At 43.0% G+C, this 9133-nt stretch overlaps 1 long non-coding RNA gene across 1 annotated transcript; it reads left to right on the forward strand.

The window, feature by feature from the left end:
• The first annotated feature begins 3486 nt into the window (after positions 1-3486).
• Positions 3487-3812, forward strand: LOC146253668 (uncharacterized). The gene is made up of 2 exons (XR_014731948.1): positions 3487-3675; positions 3758-3812. It is a non-coding gene; the product is annotated as an uncharacterized LOC146253668 (long non-coding RNA).
• The last annotated feature ends 5321 nt before the right edge of the window (positions 3813-9133 follow it).

The raw sequence follows: 9133 nt of genomic DNA on the forward strand, positions 1-9133 counted from the left end.
CCTAGCAAACTTTGTAGTTTTTTTCACATGCTGTTGCAACAACTACCGACCTTAGAAAAACTACAACACCACACCGGATCTAGCTAGACCGGAAACAAAACAACAGGCACGCCAAACACTCGTTTGGCTTGCGAGCTGGCTAAAGAGTATAGTAGCAGAGCCCGTTTACGGATATTAGACATTCTCTGGTAGTAGGCTAACGTTACGTTTTGAGTGGATGACGAGCGCGAGATGCCGAAATGGATGCCAATAAGATTCTGAATGGAAAGTTTGCTTTTAAAAAGTTGCCAAATGGTTCTATTGACAAGACCAGTGATCTGTGTGTTTTGTCGTTGTAAACTGAGCTATCATCGCAGCACGTCCAGTCTGAAATACCACTTGATGGCCAAGCACACAGCTGATGCGAATTCTCTGCCCCCTCGTCAAAGCCAGGCAATTGCAATGTTGTTTTCAATAAAAAAAATATTTGCACAAAGCAATCCGAACCACTTTTCTATGTTGATAAGAGCATTAAAATTTGAAAAAAGATTGGGACAAAAAGAAATCAGGGACATTTAGAATAGATAAAAATGTGCGATTAATTGTGATTAATCGCGAGTTAACTATGACATTAATGCGATTAATCGCGATTAAATATTTTAATCGTTTGACAGCACTAAAAAAATGTAATTCGTACCCCCCCATGTTGACTCCATGGCTACGGCCTTGAGCCTTATACATGATAGTTAATATGGGTTGTGTGATGGTAGTGGGTTTATTGTTGGGAGCAGGGTGGTGCTGATATCCGTGCTTGGTGACTGGTGGTGACGGCGTAGGGGCTAATAGACATCAAAAGAGATTGACAAGCTCCTCTCTGGTCTGGACACCAGCTTGGTGGAGTGCTGCTCGGGATTCTTCCGATGATTCCCCATCTTCATCCTCAGGAGTTTGCTCATCTGCTCCAACGCGCACTGCTTTGTTGTGCAGCATGGCTGTGACAATAATGACGCAACAACATTTTACAGGTGACAAGCGCAGCCCCCCCGACGAACGATGGATACTGAGGGCAAAATTGCAGCGGGTTGCCCTCCGGATGTGTGGTGACACTAGCGTGACGAGGCCTTGGATTTCCATACGGGGAAGCCGGTACTTGGACTGTACAGCCTGGTCCAACAGCACATTCAGTGGGGAGAAGTGCTGACGCACATAGCCATTTGTATAAACTATCTGGCTTCGCGCACGGCGACGCTGTTGATTAGCAGCGAGAATATGCTGTATTGCAGCCATGGTGTCTCACTCGCGTGGACTTCAGCAACCCCTTATATTTATAGACTGAGGTGGAGCCTCGATCTCTTGATAAGGTTCCAGCCGAGTTCAATTACACCGGTCAGTTTCACTGATATCTGTGAAATGCCACAGGGTTGTTGATGTTTTTATATCTAATGTAAACTCATGCAGATGCCAAATGTTTGTGAAAACGTAATGAGTGATAGTAATCATCATTTTATTTATGTAGCTACAGGAACACATGGGCAATTATTTATTTTTATATCGTTATTTTTCTTCTTATGCTATTATTTTTCTTGTTCTGCAGCTGTGGGCGCACATTTATCATCATGCATGGTTTTAGTATTCCTTTGTGTCAGATATAACTTTCCCTGACGCGGCTGCAGTGAGTGTTTGGTCGCTAAGAAGGCTGTTAAGAGAGGGTCAGGCTGTTCTTACATTTCCTTCTTAGTGAAAGATCTTCCTAAGCTAAGAACGAATCTGGGAAACGCGGCCAATATCGTCTCCAATTTCCAGACATCCCAAGTTGCAGAAACTCATTTCCGAGAGCTCCCGGATTTCAATTCGAAGCTGTAAATCTACTGTAGGCAATCTCCCATGGTATCCGCTCTGGCTCCGTCTCGGAAAACAAGGGCTGCCGTTGCTGACGATACATTTATTTCCCCCTCCCAGTAACCCATTAACCAAGGATATATGCTTTGAGCTCAAGTTGTCATGAGTATCTGGCAGTTTTCAGAAATAAAATCGGTGATTGGACGGCAAAGATATTAAGGCAGGAAACATGGAAATGTTATTTCCCATATTTGAATTGTTCGGCAGGAATCATCTCGCCTCCGAACATTTTTTACGACCCCCACTTTGAGAACCGCTGCTATAGAGTATTATAACCACGTTGGCTAAGTCAGCATGCTTCGATTTCTTCAAGGACACACCAGTGTTTCCCCTATGTTGATTTTGTCGTGGCGGCCCGCCATTAATTAATAGTGGGTATATTGTTATTATTTGCTAAAGAATGCTTAGCCTATCAAGATCAAATGAAGCCGACAGTGTACATGCTTTCGAGTACCTTGATCGATAGGCTAGGCTACTGACCATTTACAATAAGTTGTTACGTCAATTATTAATTGGCAGCATATTTCTGCCATTTAGAACTTACTTTAAGTAGCCTAACTGTATTGCTTTACGGAAAATAGGACAAAAATATATGCAATATTACATTTGTTATTAGACTATTACATTAACCTACTCCAAAATATAGGGTTACAACTTTATTTCGGCCGAGGGGGAGGGGGGGGGGGTTGGACATACCTGCCCCCACGGCTAAAAAAAATCCTAGGGGAAACACTGCACACTTACTATTGCTTTGTTAAACATTAAGCAGCACACACACACACACCGTGTGAAGCCTTCAATGGTACAGAACATGTAAACACAGATGTTTATGCTATCAGTTCCAACACCATCACCAGAAGTACTCATTAAGTTGCTCTCTTACATAATTTCTCCCAACACTCAACCTGGTATCATGGACTGAGCCTCACCGCCAATAGACTAGCCCCCTATCTGTGAGAGCGGGGATAAGGGCCCAGTGAAGAGGCCAAATGGACCGTGGCTGAGCTCAAGGACACAACTACTAGATAACAAAGAGAATTACCTAATGATAGGTTCGTTTTTGGAGTATAATTGCTGGTTTCTGTTTAAGGCTCAGTTAATAGAAGGCCTGTTGCTTTCGAAAGCTGTATGGAAAATCTCTGTATGATAAGGAGACACGCTGAATGTACTCTAGCTTTATTAACAATAGCAGAATTTTTTCAGATCATTAATTTGGTAGGTCATGTAAAACATACAGTAGGAAGTGTAAGAGCCTTTTTCACACAGTACGCAACAAACAGTTGATGTGGGCCTATATGCTTGTGCATTTTTGTGTGTGTGTGTACATTTATGCCACAATTTAACATTACTATTACTGAACGCCCCTCACCAACCCACATTCCCTACTTACTGAATCAGTCGCCACTTAAGGGCTCACTAGCATGAGAACTAATTATTATTAATAAATTATTATTAAGAGGGTACTAGATTAGCACAGGTAAAATAATATTAGGTTAGTTAACTCCTCCAGGCTATTGCACCTGTCAAATGGAGCTTGTTCAATCAACATTGGACACTGCCTGTCTCCACCCCCTGCCCCCTCCTCTCAAGGACACTGGGAATCAATGTTACTGATGAATGTTTATTTGTGGTATGTTTCAGAAGTATGGTGTTGCTTTGACCACGCACCGGTGCTTTGTAGAGTTTTGGGTGTATGAGGTGTTTTATGTGTTTTGTGCTAGTTAATGCTTCAGATACTAGTGTAAATGTTCTGTTCTTAGTCTTATGTATATGCTGACAGGATGAAGACTTCAGAGGGTGAGTTTGTTGCTTAATCTTTCACTGTTTGGTGAAACAGTGACACACAGATAGTGAATTATTATACCAATTATGTTCACAGAATAAGGCGGAACTACTCAAAGCAGTGGCTTTTAAAATAAAATATTCTAAAAAGACATGAGACTGTGTGGTGAGATCAAAGGTGAAGGATGGGATAGAGAGTCTGTCTGTGATCAGTCAAGTCCTGTTGGGCTGTGTGGGTCACATGTTCCAGTGTCGCAAGAGGTCAGCTGTTGAGAAGTCTCTATAACCTGAGGACAGCTAAACATTGATTTTTATCTGTGGATTTGTTAAATACGTGGTTAAAATGTTTGCAAAGGATTGTTTTAATTTGATAAAGTAGTTTAAAGTTTTGTTTTTTTTACCTCAAAGACTGATTGTGTTCTTTTTGCTAATAAATTCTGTATATGAAGAGTAATGTTACTGTGTTAGATGAAAATATTCCTGCTTGTGTTCTGTCACATTGACATTTTTAACGAGCCCCATATAATTTATGCGCCTCTTCTTCAAGTGAGTCAGAATAATTTTGTCCATTTAAGAAATGAAACAAAGCATTTGTCTTGTCTTGTGCCATGACTGAAGGAAGAGCTCTCTGATGACAAGGAGAGAAGATGTGAAAAGGGGCCATGTCTTACTTTACTTTGCTTTCAACTTTATTTGCCCATGGAGGGAAATTGGTTTTGCAGCAAGACAGATACAAAACAGAGATATAGTACATACAAGACTTTAAATAATTATAATTATTAATTAATTGATTATAATTATTAATAATGATAATAATAATAATAATAATAATTAATAATAATTAATTATTATATTTAAATAATTAAATAATCAAAATATTTGGAGAGGACAAGGGTGGTCTTAAATTGACCTTCCGAATCACGGAATTGCATTTAAAAGCTAAAGTGCTTACAAGAATAAGAGCTGAATTTTGGGACAATAGTTCTACGATCAACATGTCCTCAATACATCAAAACAACATGGATATATAAATACAATTCAATATCCTAATGGAAAACAACAAATCACTGCGTTTACATGATGGTATCAATTCAAATCTAGCTTTAGTCGGATAATGCACATTTTTGGGGCAACTGCTATTATCCTATAGCCTGACGTTGTCATACTCATAATTCTAGTCAGAATATGAGTCTGAAAACTCTCCGTTGGGCTGTGACTATGGGGCGTGTTTCAACCGAATTCGTAAAACAAATGCCTCTACGCTCAATTGGATAGACCTACAACCAATCAGAGCAACGTAATATGTTGTTTGTTGAAAACAAATTCAACCAAGGGCTCTTTTGTGACGTTGTTGATTACGTTACTGTTGATCATCTGTCCATCATCGTATAAAGCCCGCCCTGGCAATTTAATTGGTCCGCCCAGATCCTGGTTTTATGTAGTTGTTCCCAATACGAGACCCTCCCCACCCAACTTCCCGACCAAATTATTTTGTGGGCAGGTAGAAGTTGGGCTGGCAGCCAGGCTAATTATCCAATGGAACGCAGAGTTAGTGACAATTAAATAAATAAATAAATTGGTAAATAAATAGATAAATACATACATAAATAAATATGGCTATGAAATACACTGAAAAAAAAAAAAGATTCCTATAAATATAGCATTATATAATTATATAGCTGAATCCATTTACCGACATCAATAAATAAATACATTTATTTATTTCAAAATTACGTTTAGGAAAGACATTTATTTATTTCATGGGACTTTTACACACCACATTTATTTCCACATATATTTCCACACCACATTTATTTCTGTGCCGTATTTATTTCCGATCTCACATGCAAACGAGAGGGTCGTGGTTATCTTCAGACCAACGCAGCTGCACACAAGATCGAAGGCAGATAGGGACACCTAGATTCGGTAGATAATGGAAGACATTAGCCGTGTCAGAGATCGCATGCTGGCCTTATAGATCAAATTGATCAGAATGGCTTGTCAGGATATATTATTTTGGCACACATAGTAGATTTTGTAGAGGCAGATAAGTGCTCTACGGAACATAGATATTGAAGTCTTAAATAGTTTGAGACTTATCGAGCACTGTTTGTGTGCAAGATGTACAGGTAGTGGGGGGTGATTAGTGTACAAGCTTCTGCTCGTAAAATGAATGTTCCGTGACACATATAATACAACTTGAGGAGTCTGCTTTATTCGTGGTGTCTGTAGTATCTAACGTCTTGCCCTGTTATATCCTACCGCCCTGCTCCCCGGCCCCCTTGCGGTAGCCTCATCTCCATGCCCATAACCTTACGCCATTGACTAGACCCAGTTACATGACATCTTCCTCCTTTTGAACTGTAGGCTAATTAACAGCATAGAGCTAACAGGGTACAGCATCTCTTCTTAAGAAAATGAACAGTTTACAATGGAAATCAATTCTAACAGAACATGACTGTAACTCAAGCTCTCTGCTGTTGAGTTGAAAGTTATGACACCCAAGACCTTTTATAAGCCCTATCATTAGCTTCTGTAAATGCTTATGATTAAACAATATCCACATAAAGTGTTTTAAACCATGAACATCCACATCTCCATAAACTGTTAACAATAACATCTGTGTTTTCTTTTAGTTTCCCCACATTTCACGTCCCCTCCCGTTTATTTTTTCCGTCCGTATACGTATTTGAGAATACGGGGTAACCTGAGGTAATGAGGTAGACTACTCATGTACCTCCATAGCTGCTGGAGAGTATTCTGCTCCAAGAGGCAAGCTATGTGTTAATCACAAAGTCTTTCAGTCTCTCTGGTGGGCGGAGAATCCTCCCCCGTGAAGATACACGAGCCTGAGCAGGGGGCTGTGCCACGGGCCCCAGTGGAACATTCTGTCTAACAGGTGAAGGTGGGGAATGTTCAGCCACCTGTGTGTCCTCTGTCGTGTCCGGCTCTTGTGTAGGAGGGAACGTCGGGCGCAAGTGTCGCCTGTTCCTTCGCAGTGTCCCATGGTCCGTGTGGATCAAGTAGGACCTAGGAGTAGGGTGTGGCATTTGGACTGTCCCTGTTGTCGTCCAGCCTGACTCACCATCGAGTTTCACTGCCACACTGTCACCTGGATTGAGAGGCAGAAGTGATCTGGCGCTGTGGCGTGTGTTGTAGGCACGCCTGTAGCTACTTTTGGCCTTGGAGTCAGCTTGGCGCACTTTTGCAAGGTCGGGCCATTTTGGAGACAGTACCTTTTCGACTGTAGGCACTGTTGTTTTGATCTGGCGGCCCATCATCAGCTGGGCAGGACTGCAACCCGTGGCATGCAGCGGAGTAGCTCTGTAGCTCATGAGAGCCAGGAATGGGTCAGCCTGCCGGAGGATCCTTTTCGCCGTTTGCACTGCCCTCTCAGCCTCCCCATTGGACTGGGGGTAGTGGGGGCTGGAGGTAATGTGTTGAAAGTCATAAGTCACAGAAAAGCTTTTAAACTCTTTACTTGAAAACTGTCCTCCATTGTCTGTGCGTAGCTCGTCTGGACACCCCCACCTGGCAAACATGTTTTTCAGCCGTGCACAGGTGGTCTCACTCGTCATGTCAGGCAGATGGGCTATTTCAAGATAGCGAGAAAAATAATCAATAACGACCAGATAGTTCTGCCTTGCATACTCACAGATGTCCGCTCCAATCTTTTGCCAGGGCCTTTGTGGTAGCGGTGTGGTTATCAGAGGCTCTTTCCTCTGTGTTGGTCTGACCTCCATACATTCTGGGCATGTTGTCACTAGGTCCTGAATCTCGCTCTCCAGACCAGGCCACCACACACTCATGTGCGCCCTCTCGCGACATTTAGTGATGCCCTGGTGCCCATCGTGCAGACGCTGCAATATGTCACTTCTCATGCTGTGCGGGATGACGATACGGTCGCCATAGAGCACAAGACCTTCTGACACAGACAGTCCATTCCTCCACTGGTGGTATGCTCTTGCTTGAGCTGGAATGTTATTCACATGTTTTGGCCAACCTTCGATCACCTGTCTGCTTACCACTCGCAGTTCTCTGTCCATGCTCGTCTCCTGCTTGATCCTGTCCAGCTTCAGCAAAGATACGGGCCATGCTGCATGAGCTGCGGCTTCAAATGCTGAGACATCACATATTAGTTCACACACTTCACTGGTATGAAGGGTAGTGGCTGTTTAGATAGCGTGTCAGCTACTGTCAGTGTTTTTCCCGGAACATACTCTGCCGTGGGGTTATACCTCATCAGGCGCATAAGTAGGCGTTGGCACCTCAGGGGAACTGCATCCAAGTCTTTAATGTTGATCAGAGGAACCAACGGTTTGTGATCTGTGTGTACTGTGAACTCGTTTAGGCCATACAGGTAAGTGGAAAATCTTTCACAGGCCCAGACCACAGCTAAAGTCTCCTTTTCTATCTGGGATATAACAGGGCATGTTCCGTGACACATATAATACAACTTGAGGAGTCTGCTTTATTCGTGGTGTCTGTAGTATCTAACGTCTTGCCCTGTTATATCCTACCGCCCTGCTCCCCGGCCCCCTTGCGGTAGCCTCATCTCCATGCCCATAACCTTACGCCATTGACTAGACCCAGTTACATGACATCTTCCTCCTTTTGAACTGTAGGCTAATTAACAGCATAGAGCTAACAGGGTACAGCATCTCTTCTTAAGAAAATGAACAGTTTACAATGGAAATCAATTCTAACAGAACATGACTGTAACTCAAGCTCTCTGCTGTTGAGTTGAAAGTTATGACACCCAAGACCTTTTATAAGCCCTATCATTAGCTTCTGTAAATGCTTATGATTAAACAATATCCACATAAAGTGTTTTAAACCATGAACATCCACATCTCCATAAACTGTTAACAATAACATCTGTGTTTTCTTTTAGTTTCCCCACATTTCACGTCCCCTCCCGTTTATTTTTTCCGTCCGTATACGTATTTGAGAATACGGGGTAACCTGAGGTAATGAGGTAGACTACTCATGTACCTCCATAGCTGCTGGAGAGTATTCTGCTCCAAGAGGCAAGCTATGTGTTAATCACAAAGTCTTTCAGTCTCTCTGGTGGGCGGAGAATCCTCCCCCGTGAAGATACACGAGCCTGAGCAGGGGGCTGTGCCACGGGCCCCAGTGGAACATTCTGTCTAACAGGTGAAGGTGGGGAATGTTCAGCCACCTGTGTGTCCTCTGTCGTGTCCGGCTCTTGTGTAGGAGGGAACGTCGGGCGCAAGTGTCGCCTGTTCCTTCGCAGTGTCCCATGGTCCGTGTGGATCAAGTAGGACCTAGGAGTAGGGTGTGGCATTTGGACTGTCCCTGTTGTCGTCCAGCCTGACTCACCATCGAGTTTCACTGCCACACTGTCACCTGGATTGAGAGGCAGAAGTGATCTGGCGCTGTGGCGTGTGTTGTAGGCACGCCTGTAGCTACTTTTGGCCTTGGAGTCAGCTTGGCGCACTTTTGCAAGGTC

This window comes from Hypomesus nipponensis, chromosome 17 (genome assembly GCF_054491055.1).
Source record: "Hypomesus nipponensis isolate SF chromosome 17, ASM5449105v1, whole genome shotgun sequence".
In the NCBI taxonomy this organism is placed as follows: domain Eukaryota; kingdom Metazoa; phylum Chordata; class Actinopteri; order Osmeriformes; family Osmeridae; genus Hypomesus; species Hypomesus nipponensis.